Source organism: Pipistrellus hanaki, assembly GCF_964339955.1.
Source record: "Pipistrellus hanaki genome assembly, chromosome: 12".
Classification (NCBI taxonomy): Eukaryota; Metazoa; Chordata; class Mammalia; order Chiroptera; family Vespertilionidae; genus Pipistrellus; species Pipistrellus hanaki.
Window position 1 is genome coordinate 42,767,491 of NC_140514.1, and position 17,531 is coordinate 42,785,021.

Here is a 17,531-nt window from a genome sequence, read left to right on the forward strand (position 1 = left end):
ATGCCAAGTGAAAAATACATAGAAATAAAATGTGAAGTGAAGAATGAAAACACCCTTGGGAAGGTTAAAAAAATATTATTTGACAATACATTTTAAGAGGTAATGATCACAGTAAGAACTCTATAGGCTAAAATTTGAGCCTGAGAAATGGATCAAGGGATAAGAGAAAATATAATTCTTCAAAAGGGATCAGAGTAGATTGCACTCTAATAACCCATTTGATTCCACAATTCCATTAATAATCAAGCTGTACATTTCTCAACCTTTTATCCTTAGGGCTTAGCCAAAATTAAGTCAACTAACAATAACATTAGCAACAAGCAAGAGAATAGAATTGTGTTTACTGTGGTTCCAAAGAGATTTCCAAAGTAGATACACAGGTAAAGAATAAATCCTCTTAGCTATTTTTGGCTTTAAAATGTTTGTGCAGTGCAATGCTTTGCTCCTAGATTAACCCACTCCTTCACTCACTCACTCACTCATTCACTCACTCACTCACTACATAGGCAGTTGTCCTGTGGCAATCATGAGTTTTAAAATAGGATTAGTTTTCTAAGGAAAACTTCAAGTTAATAAGCACAACGTATCTTATTCTTGAAGTGATCTGAAGGATTACTTTAAAATCTTGCTTTGTCAATAGGTAAATGTTATCCTTTCTAGATCCATTAATAATACCCGATGTATGAAACTAATAATAGACTTTATTCTTATTTTCTTTCTCTATTTTTTAAAAGTAAAGTTCTAGAATATACTTTAAATGTTACATGGTACAATTTCAGTAGTTCTAGTGTACACAATAAACATTATCTCTAAAAGTATTTTAAAATATGTTATGGAGTCTAACTCTTCATCAAATTGTTCTAAAATAACTGCAATTGAATTAAAAGAGAGAAAAAAATTCATGCTAGAGATGTTCTCTTAAAAAGCTTTCTAAAATAAATGAAGAGTGACTGATTTTATATATCTATGAATCTATTTGATCCTATGTTAGCACATTTCTATAATGGACATTGCTACCACTTAACGAGGTGATTATATAAATCAGTGCATCTACTAAGAAAAACAAAATCAGTAATTTTATGATTAAAAGTTGGCTATTTCTTTCACACCATTTTAAGGCCTCATACAAATTATTTCTCAATGTGCTGTACTGGATTTAAATTCTAGTTGCTGTTATGGGAAGTTTTATGAGCATGAGGTGCGTTTCTTTTATGAACATTTATGTCCCTGTTTGCGGGCTTGAGGATGATATTCCCTATAGAGATGCTTTAGGAATTAGAGTAAAAGTATATATAAAAAACGCCCAAAACATGATAGCCATTTAATAGATGTTAGATGTGGCTAGATTTGGTTGAATCTATCTGCTTCTTCCTTAGGCCAGAGGACATACCAATTTTTACAAGCATGCTGATTTGTATAAGAAGGTGAATTTCCTGAGTGCTTGGTTTTTGATTTTTTGTTTGTTTGTGAGGAATATTAATGCACAATTCTCCATGGATCTTACATGTTTCTGCATGTCTTCTCAGCAAAGGGTAGGATGCTTTGTTCTTTAAGATATCTCCATTGGGGGAAAGTTGGCAGGTTTGCTAGTAGCCTTCTTTAAAAAAAGATTGGGATTTCCTAACTTCAAGGCTTTCAGCTGTCCCAGAAGCAGGTAAGATGTTCACCATCAAGCTGGATGAATCTGTATGGCCCCACGGGGCTGAGGGAGCAAGAGCAAGAGGAGCCATGTGAACATGAAGCTTATGCTGTGTGCTGTGCCTTTAATTCTCAAGCACCTTCTGCCAGCCTCTGTGCAAGTGAGGCAGGCTAACTGGTTAGCTTGCAAGCAGGGTAACATCTCAGGCCCTTCAAGGATCTTGAAAAGGACTAGCTTACCTAAAGAAATATTATTCCACCCGATGAAAAAAACTATGCATAGACTAAGGTCATGGTAATGAGTTGGAAAGCATAAAGCTAAGAGTTAATAAAATTACTCCACCATATTATGCTTCTTGAATAGAGACAATTATTAAGATGTCCTCAAACTTTTATCACGTACCATTGTAGTGACAGTGAAACAAAAATTAGATAAAGGATATGCAAATTGGTTCTCTACTTCATATGTTCACAGGACCTGGGATAAGATCGGGTCCTTGTTCTTTTTTCTGCTCAAATTACTCTTTTGATGCAAACTTTTTGTTCCAGCCTGGATGAGGGCCTTTGTTGTAACTGCATGGTAAATTGATTTACCTGACAGTGTAATGGAAGACTCAGAGACATGTCCATGTGCAGAAAAGGAAAAGTCAGATTAGTAACTTCAGTCTTCCCGAAGAAAAAAAGTAAGGGTTTCTGAAAATGAACAGTCATTCGGGTCCTGTGTGTAGAGAAGTGAACAAAATGAATCTTCACAGAAAAGATTAGATTCGATATAGAAAGTTAAAGCCAGATCAGACCATAGATATCATCTAGTCCAGGTCTAGAGAGATTCGGTCGCTTGTTCAAGGTCACACCAGGCATTTGGCGGCAGACAGATCTCATAACTACAAGGCCAGCATGTTATTTCTCTATATCAGACATTCAAAACTCTGACAGCAGTACAGGAGTCTGCACAACCTGAAAATAAATCTGACTTTCTCTTTTTAATTTATTGTCTCTTTCCTTCACTTAGTGGAGCCATTCAATTAATTTTCTTTCATGCTACTGTGTTACAGTGACAGGTGTAATATAAGCATTTTAAGATTTATAAATATTGTTTCTTACCTAGGCTAATTTATAAAGTTTCTATTTCTATTACAATCATTTTATATCAAATACTTTATAACAAATATGAATGAGTACTATTTATGAAATAGTAGTAAATTATGTTAGTGTTATTTGTATTTCAAACGAACCTAGTTGAATGTTTTCTATAAGTGAATTTGTTAACATTTTCCAAGGCAGGCATGGTGGTGAATGCATTTTATGTCATTAATGTATTATGTTATGTATCATTTTCATTGAATTAAATATATATGTATTGTATATATATTTTAGTTTAAATGTCCAGTTGCAATGAAAGGGTTCTATAAATAGTATACTTTGGATGATACAAATAGCAATTAAGGCCATATCTAGAAGTTAGGACATATTGAAAAATTCCAAGGGAATATTAGATGTCGAATTCCCCATGACTACCAAAAAAAAAAAAAAATCTAGATTTTTACAAGTATTTGTGTGTGTGTGTGTGTGTGTGTGTGTGTGTGTAATTGAGTATAAAATAATGCCAGGTAAAATTTTTACCATCTTACTCTGAATTATATCTTTAAATAGATGCCAACGATACTGCCATTCTAAATCAAATTAAGTATATTTTTAGTATAACTATACTTTAATTTACTTATAGAACAGAGTGAAGAATTAAAAGGGCTGAAAACTGCTTGGTTTTGACCCAAAAAGAAATGTGGAAAATGTGAGGGACTGAATCAGACATCAGACCCTCCCTGCAGTGACAGTGCTGAAGCCTTTCCGAAGGCCAGGGCCCAGGACCAAGCCAAAGCAGTGCTGTGATCAAGTGAAACCATTCAACTGCTAGTATGTTAAAGAGACAGAAGTAATCGTATGTGGATCATTTTGAACAGAAACAGATGATTGTCAGGTTATTACTTCTTCATTGACTTCTTTTTTCTTAGATGGAAAATCAAAAGACAGAGGCTTTAAATGGCCTTGCTATTCCTGAATCCTTAAATCCTTAGGTATCCAGTTAGAAATATTAATTGGCAATTTAAATATATATATTTCCTGACTGATCATCTTGAGGAGAAGACCTGTACCTTCTTATACTCAAACTATTATACCTACTACCAAAAAGAACTTTAAGCTCCGATTTATTTATATATTTTATTGTTTTTTTTTTTTTACAGAGAGGAATGGAGAAGGACAGAGAGTCAGAAACATCGATGAGAGAGAAACATCAATCAGCTGCCTCCTGCACACCCCTACTGGGAATGTGCCCACAACCAAGGTATATGGCCTTGACTGGAATTGAACCTGGGACCTTTCAGTCTGCAGGCCGACGCTCTATCCACTGAGCGAAACCAGTTTTGGCTAAGCTCCTATTTAAAGATGGTATGGCAAGTAGCTAATAAATCCCCACTTATCCCATCACCATGACAATTTAAAAATGTTATAAATTTGGCTTGTTTTCAAGCAAAATTAATTCTCTGCTTAAACAATATAAATTATAAATAAGGACTTTTCTTCCCTATTGCTACCTTCCTCTTTACTTAACCTCTTTCGCCCTCCTTTTATTATTATTTGTTATCTCCTGATGTATACCAGACGTTGTGAATGAAACAGGAAGTCTTTATGGGAATCAGTAGGACATGCAGATGATCCAATGACTATGGTGGTGCTACCATTACACCTGGACCGCAGAGGGGCCTCTGACTTGAGTCCTGGGCTTTAGAGGACGGGTTATATCACAAACACATGCATGACATACATTAAATCCACAGCTTTCTCATCACCCAGAACCTAGCATTTGGGTCCAGTCGAGTATAACAATCCTAAACATCTACTTTCATGATAATACTTCTCAGACCTCAAAGAAGCATTGTTTCACACATTTACCCTATTCCTTCCAAACCAAAGGCAACTAACTGTACATGAACATTGTAAAAATTTGTGGGTTGTACAGCATTGGAATATGAAAATTCGGACACTGTGGAGAGAACTGAGCAGCGGATGGCCTTAGGAAAGAGAATATGCACATGTATTTACCTTCACAATCAGTATGAAGGCAATAGCTTCTTGCATAGTGAAATAGCATTTCCCAGAATTGTGCAAGATCCATTTTTTTCCACATTATTCCATTTAGTACTTTCAGAGGTACCCATAATTTAATGCAATTTTCATATTGCAGTTGAGAACAATTTGCAGTATGAAATAAGCCATATCACTGGTAAATTATTATATATGAAGGATTAGGCATAATATGTGTGAAGTGTGATTCTCATTCCTCAGCCAGAATGTTCTTTATATTCTAGGAAGCTAAAATTGTGAATAGCTTTGTTACTATAAAAATGTTATGAATTTGACTTCAGTTTTCAGAGACCTACATAAAATTATCTTGATATAAACATTATTTAATGTTTTAATTTACACTAATTAATATTAAAAAGCAAAACACATTCTAATTTTGAATAATGTAGAAGAAAATATGTTGTGAGAAGTTAATATTTTGATTTTAAAATTTTATTTATATTTTTAGTAAAGGATATTTAATTCTATTACATGGTAAACAAATCATCTTTTAATTTTTAATCCTTTTATACTTTGAGACTGTATAAAAAGATTGTTAGAGAAATAGGAAATTTAAAAGGGTGACATTGAAAAGATAAAAACTGAAAACAAAAGGAAATATATAATCTTCATAGAGACTGTCTGATAAAACCTGAGAGAGTGAAATGGAGAATATTTTTATGGGACACGGCCCACTTAAAACTTGCAATCAGAATATTACAAATGCTTTATTAATTAATATTTAATTACTTAACTGCTGATCAAACAGTGAAGCCAATAAAAAATATTATTCTCATGAAATCCATTGCTTGAATAGGTCAAATGAAAACTTTATAACTTTATATGTTTTACTAGCTGATGATTTAATCGCCCACAGAAACAATGGAAATTTATCTGTGCTTCTATTTGCATATATTTGCTAATTTATGCATAAAATGTCTCTGGAAGGTCAATAGGAGACCTCTGGCTGTTGTTATCTTCTGGAAGGGAAGTTAGTGACTGAAAGGGTGGAAATGGTTGAATACTGTGTACATGTTACATATTTTAAAGTCAGTTGTTTTTAAATCAAACATTTTTAAAGAACCTTTGGTTAAAAGTAAGAAAATTCTTTTTCAGTCATGCTAGTCTGTTCACTTCTGTCTGTAATGCATATAAAAACAAAATACAATAGCCATAATTTTACATAGTATTTAAGCAGATAAGTAGATATCATTTGCCAAGTATGTCAAGAACTGTGCTGCCAATGAACAAACAAAGGTGAGCAAAACATGAGCTGAGAGCCTTGCTTTAGTTTTACTACTATAACCTCTAAAAATATTCTCATTTTAGCCTGGCCAGTGCTGCTCAGTGGTTGAGCAACCTATGAACCAGGAGGCCATGTTTTGATTCCTGGGAGCATGCCCAGGTTGTGGGCTCGATCCCAATGGGGGATATGCACAAGGTTACTGATCAGTCATTATCTTTCATAATTAATGTCTATCTCTCTCTCCCTTTCCCTTTCTCTCTGAAATCAATGAAAATACATTTAAAAAGATACTCTAATTTCATTTTACTTGCTGCCCTGATGTATTATTAACTAAAGATCTATTTCTTCATTCAACACACTTTAAAACTTTAAAACTGTTTCAAACAATGTGTATTAAAGTTAAAAAGGATACAGTCCCTTCGTTCTCAGAGCACAGAATCTACAGGGAGCCTAAAAAGTGAAAAGGGCAATTGCAGTATCTTGTATAATTAAAGTGTAATATGCAAATTGCCCCCTCAACCAGGAGTTGGACCAGGAGTTCAACCTCTCGCTATGATGTGCGCTGACCATCATAGGGTTGGCCGAACTTGATGGGCATCAGCGTCACAGCACTGGCAGCGGGCAGCAGTGGAGGCCACGGCGGGATGGTGGAGATAGTGAATGTGTGGTACCATGCCTAGGCGGGTGTGAGAGGGGCCCAATCACCCCACCTATCACCCCTGCAGATGATGATGAGGGTGAGGCTACCACCCAGCTCCTAGGCATTGAGGAAGCCGGGCAGGGGCTGGCCCTGATCAATCCCCTCACAGAAGGTAATAAGCAGCCATCAGGCCCTGATTGCTCAACTGGGGCCAGGCCCTGGGCTGGGATGGGGAACTGGGGTGAATGGCAGCAACCAACCTCCCATGGTATCCAAGCAGGGGGCTGCAACCGCTCGCCTGCTACCTGGAAGTAGGGGTGATGGGGTCAGGGGTGCAGTGAGAATGTGGGGTTATCTGCTAAGCTCACTCTCACTCCCACTTGAGCCCTCCCCTGATATGCCAGGGCTTACATGCTGTGGAAGCCCCCATGCTCTGGTGCTGGGCCCCTGCAAGAAGCCCACCCCACACTGGCGTGGTCTCTTCCTGGTGAGCTGGGCCAGAACTGCTGGGATGGCAGGGGCCGTTCAGGTTCCCCTTGGGTTCGTGCAGGAGCTGGAGAGAGCACACTGCCCACCTGGCTTCCATGCAGTGCTGCCGGGTGGCCCAGAGGCCCATGCTGTGCCCTGGCCCATAGTGTCCAGCTGGGCTCATCACATCTCCCAATGTGGACTCGGACACTGTGACTCAGGTGGAGCGGGGTGCTCAGGGGCCCAGGGCTCAGGTGCTGCCCAGGGCCAAGAGGTCATCTGAGACATGTGCTTTCATGCCAGACAACTCAGGCTTTGATCACCAGCCAGGCCTAGGGACCACATCTATGCATGAGTTTGTGCACCAGGCTTCTAGTTATTTGTTAATTAAGAGTGTATCAGCCTGAGGATTGATTCCAGTCAAGAGCACACGCTGGGGTTGTGGGCTCAATCCCCTGTATGGGGCATGTAGGGAGCAGTCGATCAAGGATACTCTCTCCTCATTGCTGTTTCTAACTCTCCCTCTTCTTTCCTCTCTGAAATCAATAAAAAACATTAAATAATAAATAAAAAAGACATAATGAGGCTCACTGTTACCTGGAGCTTAATTTTCAACAGATAAATTGGAAAGGAGAGGAGATCACCAACTCTTTATATTATATTATTTACTAAGGGGTTTAAAATTTATCCCTAGGGTACTGGAACCACTGACAAGTTTTTAACAGACAAGTCACTGTGATCAGATTTGTGTTCTAGAACAAGCACTTTGCTACTGGTAGAGAATAGATTGGAAGATGGAGAGAACAAAGCCAGAGACCATTAGGAGGCAGTTGGAGTTTTTATGAGGGTCAGGATGATTGCAGTATAATGAAAGGAGGTGGCAGCAGGGACCGAGATGAATGCACAGAGTTACCTGTTGATTGACTTGATTTTGAGGTAACACACTGGGGATTAGTGAGCTTCCTACAGCCCCAAGGTTGCCAGATTTATCAAATAAAATAACTGGGTGCTGACTAAATGTGATTTTAGATGAATAGAAGAAAATGTGTTAATATAAACTTGTGCTATGTAATTTGGGACATTATGCTATAAGATTCTACCTTGTTTATCTAAAATCCACATTTAAGCAGGTGTGTTGTATTTAATCTGTCAGCCATGTTGCAGTGGAGTAGTGAAAATAGTACCTGGGTTTTACAACATTCAGAAATACCTCTATCTTCTAACACAGATAAAGGTTTATGTTTCATTTAATACAATTCATAATTTTAAAGCCAGAATACCAGACAAAAATAAATCTTGGGTCAGAAAAAACTGAAAAAAAGGAAATCTAACTGTATAACAATAAAATAGATTTGAATTATAAAAATCAAGAAACAATACCACTGGCTCCCTTACAGATTTTCAGGCAAGATCATAAAGAGTCATCATGATATTTGTGATGATTTTCCCATCAGACTTTTCTCCCACTCTTTCTTGATGTCAGATTTTTGTTTTTGCTTTGTGGGCAAAGTTGCTGAGAGTTAATATTTGAAAATATACTAGACTTAAAATTCACATATATAAACTGGTTTAATTTTTAAACAAATAATGAAGTAGTTATAAATGTTATCCAAGCTTTAACCTATGTACTTCATAAAAGGTTCAGAAAGGTTAAAAAAATGTACCTAAAATCATATAGCTGAATCCCAAAGTAGCTAGTGCTTGTATTTACTATCACAATAACAGTTCTCTCAAGCCTCTTTGATTAACTTATAGAATTTAAGAAGATGACAATGCTTAATAAGTTGCTCCCATACCATACGGCCTTCATATTTAGGTGGACCTCTCTGAACATTCATAAAATATAACATATGCTTATCTTGATATAAAATTAAAACATATTTGCTCTTTCTCTATGCACAGAGACAAAGAGACTAGCTGGTGAGTGCTATTTTTCAAAAGTTCATTTCTATACTTTGAGTTCACTGGGCCAACACCTTATTTCAAATTATTTAAAGCACTCAAAAATATGTTTTAATGCTTTAGCATTCACTTATATTCATTTCATATCAGTTATGTGCCTTAGATTTTTTTTCTCCTCAAATGATCAGGCTTTCTTCCTAATTATCACCACTTTCTAAACAATTAGATATTTTGGGTTGTGTTTCTCTGACATTTGCCATGGTGCAGGATTTAATTTTGCTCATTATAATTATTTCATATCTTGTAATTGACATTTGTATTAAAACATTACTTTGAACATTATTAAAACTAGGATCAGAAGGAACTCTTATCTTTTGCAACAGCATGGATGGACATGGAGAGCATTATGCTAAGTGAAATAAGCCAGTTGGAGAAAGATAAATATCACATGATCTCACTCATTTGTGGAATATAATTAACAACATAAACTGATGAACCAAAATAGATCCAGAGGCAGAGAAGCATGGAACAAACCATGGAACCTCAGAGGGAAGGCAGGGGTTAGGGTGTAGGGGTGGGGATAAGAGATCAACCAAAGGACTTGTATGCATATAAGCATTACCAATAGATAGACAGCAGGGGGGTAAGGGCATGTGTTGGGAGATGGGAGTGACTGGGAAAAAAGAGACTTTCGTAACACTTTAGTCAATAAAGAATTGAAAAAAAAAACAAAAAACTAGAAACACATTTTGAATCATTTAGATTTTATCATTAGGACATGCTTACTTTGGTTGGTTTATTTATAAAAACCACTATGTTTTATCCGTTTAAAGACTGATTAAAACATAAAAGAGCCCTATAAACATGCATGATCTGTGTGTGTGTGTGTGTGTGCATGTACATACATACATGTGTCTATGGATAGGTATTCCACATTTAACTTCAGGGGAAAGTAGTTAACAGCTGTTGAACTCACAAGACTTTGTTTATGGTCCCCTTATGGCATTTATCATTTTGGGGCTTGTGTTCAAGCTATTAATATGCCTTTCTAGTCTCCCCTAAGATTTTTACAGATAGGCACTGTGTTTAATTCATCGTTATATCTCCCACAGTGTCAACACACAGCTTTGCATACTGTGAGTGCTTGCTAAATGTTTGTTAAATGAATGACAGAAGAAAGTAAATTTCATTTATTTGACCCCTCAGCCAAGACATTTTTTATTAAAATGCAGTAAATGCAGTCTCTACAAAAGCTTTTCCCCAGACCTTTCTTTTATTTCGTATTGATGTATTTTATTTCCCAAACCTTAAATTACTTTTTTATCAATAAAGTATCATCTTCTACTGCAGCTATGAGGTTAAAAGGAATTGAAGATGAAAATAGAAAATACTTGAGATGTATTATCCTGCCTCCTGATTATCCAATCCTTCTGTACTGTCCAGTGAAGCATAACAATGTCAGTTTCTGATACAGCAACTTAACTGACCAGTCTGAGAATGCCTCACAACCAAAAGCTAATTCCATTGTCTTCAGAGAATAGTAATGCCTTCAGAGTAGGCAACCAAAGTCCCCTCCTGCCTATCATAATAAATGTTAACTGAAATGACCAATGCTATATAAAAGTAGAGAAGTTTCCATCGGCATTGTCAATACAGAAGGAAGACAGCCAGCCACATTTTGAAATCCTCAAGGGTCTTTGCTTCAGTCAATCAAAATAGAACCTAATTGAAGGGTTGCTATTTATTTCCTGAAACACAATGTAAGCTGGTACTAAGTAAATGGGGACAGGGGGAGGAGCTAAAGGAAACACACATGCCTTAATTTAGAAATGTGAGAACTGGAGGGAAAGAATAGAACTATTGGGCTTGGGAATCCCTTTGGCCATCTCAGATAAAAAAAAAAATATTTCCAAGTCAGTTGATTTGGAACAAAGTTCAAGAACAAGAGTAAGTATTCAATTGAAATCAGCAACATTTCAGTTTGGTGAGGGTTTCGCCTGATGCTATAGGCCCTCTCTTGTCGCCATCAGTGCCAGAGAAGAGGCAGGGCTCACCACCCCTTGCTTGTGAAGTGCAGAGAAGTAGAGCAGAAAAGCTGGTCTCTAGAAGATTTAAACAACACAGAGAAGAAACTTGAGTTTCAAAGAATTCCTGCTGGGATCCTCCATGGCAAGCCTTACTCTGCAGTTTCGAGATCACTGACCCAAACAAATAAATTTAAATTAGTCACTTTCCACATCTGAATTTCCAAAAGGACTACTTCAGCAGCAGATGTGCTGAGAGTGAAGACGTATAAATAGTTCACTTATAATACATTATTTTTTTCTTAAGGTATTGGAGTGACACTAGTTAATTCTATAACACATCATGGGTACACTGAATTCTATGCTCATCACTCCAACGCAAGTTTCCGTCATCATCATTTATCCCCCCTATACCCCCTATACCCACCTCCATATCTTCCATCTTCCTATCTCCCTCCCCCAGCAATCACATACTGTTGTCCCAGTATATTACCTCTCCCTCCCTCCCTCCTCTCTCTCTCTCTCTCTCTCTCTCTCTCTCTCTCTCTCTCTCTCTCTCTCTCTCTGCTTTTGTTCATTAGCTCTACTTCCCCACCTAGTCCCTCCTTCCCTGACAGCTGTCAACCATTATTATTTTAAGGTGAAAGCAAAAATCATAAAGATAATTTTTCTTCTACAATAATAAATAAAAGCAAATGAAACCATTATCATCATAATTAGCTAGCTAATATTAGTAAGAGGAAGAGAGCAAAGGAGAGGCCAAACATGATAAGTATGGTCATCTGAGCAGCTTCATCAGGAAGCTACAACTTCATGCTCCCCAGGGAACCACTGGTTTATTCCCTACTGATCACTGGGGAGACGGAGGAGCAAAGGGGTCAGTGGGCATACGTGCAATGAAGTCAGGGTAGCGTGGGGAAAGTGCTTGCCTGCCAGTCTAGCCTGGGAACAATAGGTTGGCTAAGGGTGACCCCATCAGAAACATGAAATAATTGAAAAGTGAAAATTCCCAAAGAGTTCTCTCTCATTTCTCTTCTTCTTGCTCTCATTTGCTCTGTGACCCACACTCGCCCAGGTGATTGTGTGTCCTCTCTCCATAGCCCTGTGGCCTTCAGCAGCAACATAGATATTTGGCCCCCACACACCATGGGCTGCAGCTGGGAACACAAGCTAAGCTGGCCAGATGCTGGACTGGAAAACATTTTAATATGAAACAGTGGTCCTGCTGAAGACAAGATTGGACTTCTTCCATAACGATACAGAGATGAGACCTTCTGCTAAATTATTAACAAACAATAATTTACACTGAATTCTCTGTGTGATAAACTCAATTTTTGGTAATTTTCAGTAGCAACCAAACAAGTATTTGTTTAAATTACATATCTTTTTTCTATTTCTCCAAAAGATATGATAAACAGCAAATGACTAACAAAATGTTATCCCGAAAACCTGGCCGGTGTAGCTCAGTGGTTGAGTGTTGACCCATTAACCAAGAGGTCACTGGTTGGATTCCTAGTCAGGGCACATACCCAGGTTGTGGACTCAATCTCCAAAAGGGGGTGTGCAGTGGGCAGCCGATCAATGATGTTTCTCTCATCAATGTGTCTCTCATTAATGTTTCTATCTCTCTATCCCTCTCCCTTTTCTCTCTCTCTAAAAATCAATTAAAAAGAAACATTTGAAAAAAACAGAAAGGTTCATCCTCAAGCAGGACTAGGAGCCGTTAGAGCCTAAAGGACTTTGAAGGGAACTTTTGCATCACCCTGGTGTCAATTAAAAACAAAAATAACAAACATAGATAAATTACTCTCATTTCTAGAAATCAAGGCATTTCAAGCCAATTTCAGCATTGGACACAGAGGGGAAAAAAATAAATAAAAGCAGTTTGGCTTCTCTATTCAGAGGCACTTGCCATCCTTAAAGCTGTCCTGAAGATATGGTCTCTTGAGGTAGCAAAATTCTATTATTTTTTAGCCGCTGAATTAGTTGAAAAAGTAATGCAACTTCCTATGTTTCTCAAAGCACAACTCTTCCCTAGCAAAGATGGAATGTTTTTAGTGCAGATAAAATTGGTCACTATATTGAAAAATGCATGCAAAATTTTGAAGCTACTAGGCACTGTTTGTCCACAATACTTGTTTTGAGTAGCAAGAAAATGATTTTGGAGTTTCACATACATTTCTGGGCTAGTTGATAATGTTATATTTCTTCTGGATCTCAGTCCATTGCCCAGCATTTGCATCCTGACTCTCACTGATTGGCTGTGTGATTTTGAGCAAGTTATTGAAACTGTGTCTGAGCTTATTTATAATACCTATTGGACAGGTAATATATATTTTTATTGATTTCAGAGAAGAAGGGAGAGGGAGAAAAAGAGAAACATCAATGATGAGACAGAATCATTGATTGGCTGCCTCCTACACATTCCCTACTGTGGATTGAGCCCACAACCTGGGCATGTGCCCTTGAGCGGAATCGAACCCAGGACCCTTCAGTCCACAGGCCAATGTTCTGTCACTGAACCAAATCAACTAGGGCTGGACAGGTTTATTTTGAATATTAAGTAAAATAATGTTAATCATAATGATTGTAGTTTTTTCCCATTGTTTTTTTTTTTTCCATCTTATGCTGAATGCATCTATTTCTTTTTCCTTAATGTGGACATATTAAAGAAAATACAGCCATCGTTTCATTGAATAGAATGTACCTATTGATGGAAATAATATATAATAAGAATATTTCATAGGTCAATATAAACAAGGGATAAAAATAGCATTTATAAAGCACGTAATACACTCTAAGGTTTTTACATGTATCATCTATTTTTAATAGGTGATTTTATACTTGTTTTTTAAATATTAATTTTCTCTTTTCTTTAACAATGTATTCCTCAATATTCATCTCTACTTATTGGATAATAGAGGCTTAAGGCTTCAGAGACCCTCACTTATGTAATATTCACTCTGATGACTATATTTAGTGAGTTTATCTCTTGATGTACTTTAAGTGAGATGTTACACTAAGTTCACATTCACCCCCTGGTTCTTAACTTCAGTCTCCAGACTCCAGGGTCATCCATAGGGTGCAGATCAACCCAAATAGGTTGCCATTCACCCCTATTTTCAGTTCATCAGAGAAGAAGCACTCAATGGCACATACTACAGTAAGATTCCTGATCTAGAAGACGATTCTCCTATTTCTCAAAAACCCACAATGTGCATTTCCCCCTTGCCTGCTCTATTATGTCTGAATTGGAGTCCATTTTTTCAGGCCTTGCAAAGAATATTTTATTAAAAATAGAATAACATAAAGAACGATGAAGAAATAAGGAAGATAAGACATGGAGAGGGCTTAGGAGGTAGGGAGGAGAAGCATATACACAAAAAGAAACAGCTGACAGCTGTCTCTAGCGTCTACACTTGTGAAAGTTTCTCTGCATAAATCACATGAGGTTCAGACACATGGTATGGTCTTTTCCTAGGAAATAAGGAACAACCTCAAATCCCCTTCAAACCAAGATAGATTACAGAACTTATTTCTCATGATAGACCAAAACAATGCCTACGATTATAAGAGTGTAAGGAATGCATATGATTATGAGAGATGAAGAAAAAACAGCATCATATTTTTATGTTCGGCAACATAGCTGACAGTAAGTTATTTTCTAATGAGACCAGGCACCTATGCACAGTTGTTTCCTGAATATCACACAGAACAACAAATTGATTAGGTGGCATCGCTGCTGTTAGAATGCTGATCAACAAGGTCAATTGAAATCAGTCTAAATATATGTTTCTTAAGAGAAAGCTGTTCTTAAATAGACTATAGTACATTGCTGCTGTCTTTTTATTTTATTGTAATCCTTCATTTTACCCATGGGTAGGTTAGGCAGTACAGGTGGCTTCCCATACAGCAAGACACAAAGAGTAACTGATGGACTGACCCTTTGATTTACTTATTCATTCAAAAAATGTTTACTAAGTGTAGAGAGTGTGCAATAAATATATGCTGAAAGCTAAATAAATGCAATTTAACAGATTTTTGTAATTCTCAAGGTCCTTCCTACATGCTGTCTAGTTGATTATCAAAATAAGAATGAGGCCATATTAAAATATTTTATTCACACAGTTAATGTGTATCAGTTGCAGTAAGAACTCCCCTCTTAGAATAAGATATAAAACTGAGACGAGAACTCAGGTTCCCTGATTCAGTATTCTATGGTCATGACTTATATGTGTTTTCAACCCTTCCTGAACCCTCCGCACCTTAGAAACAGGAGGTGGGGGGAAGACCTCTAAGACTGATTTCTGTTAATTAAATGCAGACATCAGCAGATAATGAAACAGGGCAAAGATAAGAAAAGGCATTTTACAGAGGCTTGATGGCTTACAGGCAAGCAGGATGTGATTATAACCTGATCAAATTATTTATCATCTCTAAAAGATAATGCATCTCTCTAAGGGGCTGTAATTGCTTGCAGGGAGTAGAATACAAAAGAGAGTTGCAATGGAACAACCTCTGCGATGCTCATTCCAGAGCTGTGCTGAGCTGTGAGGTGCCCTGGCCCAAGAGTTTGATTTGTCCCCCTCGGTGTCTATAGATTCTTTGCAAGAAACTATCCTTAGTTTGTCTTATGCGTATACCACTAACCATTTAACCTTTAAAAGACAGCATTTAAATTTCCGTAGTGAGGTCTCCTGGTCAGAGCTTTATTTGGCATTTAAATTCAGCTCTACAAACATTTACTTTTTTGCCTCTATCTTATCTAGTTTTTGAGTTATTTATGAAAAGTAAAAACATTTATAAAAAAAATGTATTGTTTATTACTAAAGTTATCTTGACCCATTCCTTGCCGGGAACTAAAGTTCCCTTTTGTCTGATAAAGGTTAAACTCATGCTTGCTTTTATTCCTTGTTGTATGCTAATTTAACAGAGTTAAGCATGTCATTGTCTTCCCATGTGTTTGACCAAATATGCTACCTTCCTATCAGTTAATTTTGAAACTTACATCTTGATGATAGTTTTGCTTTCTAAACCCCTTGCCTATTGGGAGATTCTGCACCAAGTATATCTGACTTCATTGGCAGTGATGGTTCCCACAGGAAATTACTAGGCTGGCATTATAGCTTTCACCCCAGTCTCATGAGCTTCACTTAGATGAGTCAAAAGTCAGGTTGCAACTCCGTGCTTGAGGAGGTGTTGACAAATTTCTTAGGCTAAGAGGCTTAAAGTCAGACTCAGGATTCTCTGGGTGTCATGCTACCCGTCAGGTTTCCATAGAGCCAGCTGGCTGGCCTGACCCAGAGTTAGCTCCCACTGCATTGTGCCCTACTTTCTACTTTCAAATCTTCAATTTCCACACAAATTTCCAAATATTCTCACCCATGTAAACCATGTACTTCTAATTGCATTATGACTCAAGGAAATATTTTTCTTGCAAAGAAACTAGTTATATGTTATTTTCCGTGATCACATCAATTCCCAATTTATTCTAATAAGGGATATGGATAATGATAATAAAACGGGTCTAGAATACCTTCACTGGAGCCTATGGAGCAAGATATATTTGGGATTTCATACTATTTTAGATTTTAGAAAAGTAAATAAGCACATATTATGCATATTGCATATTATAACTCAGAGTCCAAGATACACCCTATAATCAAATGTGTTAATATTTTTCAGATAAATGTAAGAACTTCTAGAGTAAATGGGAGAATTAAAGGTTAAATAGTATCATGTAAGTTCAAATTAAATTTTGATGTCAAATAAATTATAAAACAGCTTTCAGTTTTTTTTAAAAAAAAACCTGTGGATTTCAGAATTATGAATAAATGATTGTGAGCCATTAATAATAACCAATGTGCATTTAGTGAGTTCTCATATTTCCACAGTAATAGTATGAAGTGGTTTCTTACTGTCTTCATATACATAAGGAGGAATCAAACACTCAAAAACATTTCATAGATTTGCCCAGTCATGCAGTTAGTAAATTCCCGAGAACATAATAAAAAATCAGTGTCTTGTCCTAAAACAAGGGAAATTGGGGAAAATGTGCAAGTTAAATCCTTTAGCTCCTTTATCACTTTGTCTACTTAGAAGTGGCCAGAAGCATAGGCCATAAAGTCAGATAACCAGATTAAAAGTTAAGGTTTGGGGAGGGTGAGTGGGGTCTGGCAAGAAGGGACCAATTAGAGGGAAAGGGGAACATATGTAATACTTTCAACAATAAAGATTAAAAAAAATTTTTTTTAAAGCTATCTCAGAAAAGTTGGGAAAGGGCACTTAAAAATCTCTCTAATTTCTGAATTGTAAGGCAAAAGGTCCTTTTAATGTATTGTTAAGATGACTAATTAAGGTAATGTCAGGCGGCATAGCAGAGTGTGTTCACAAGTCAACCTCATCACTAATCCCAAAAGACTGAATGACAAGCCACAAAACTCTGCTTTCTCCAGTCAGTCAACCACCCTTCCCCCACATTCACATGTCA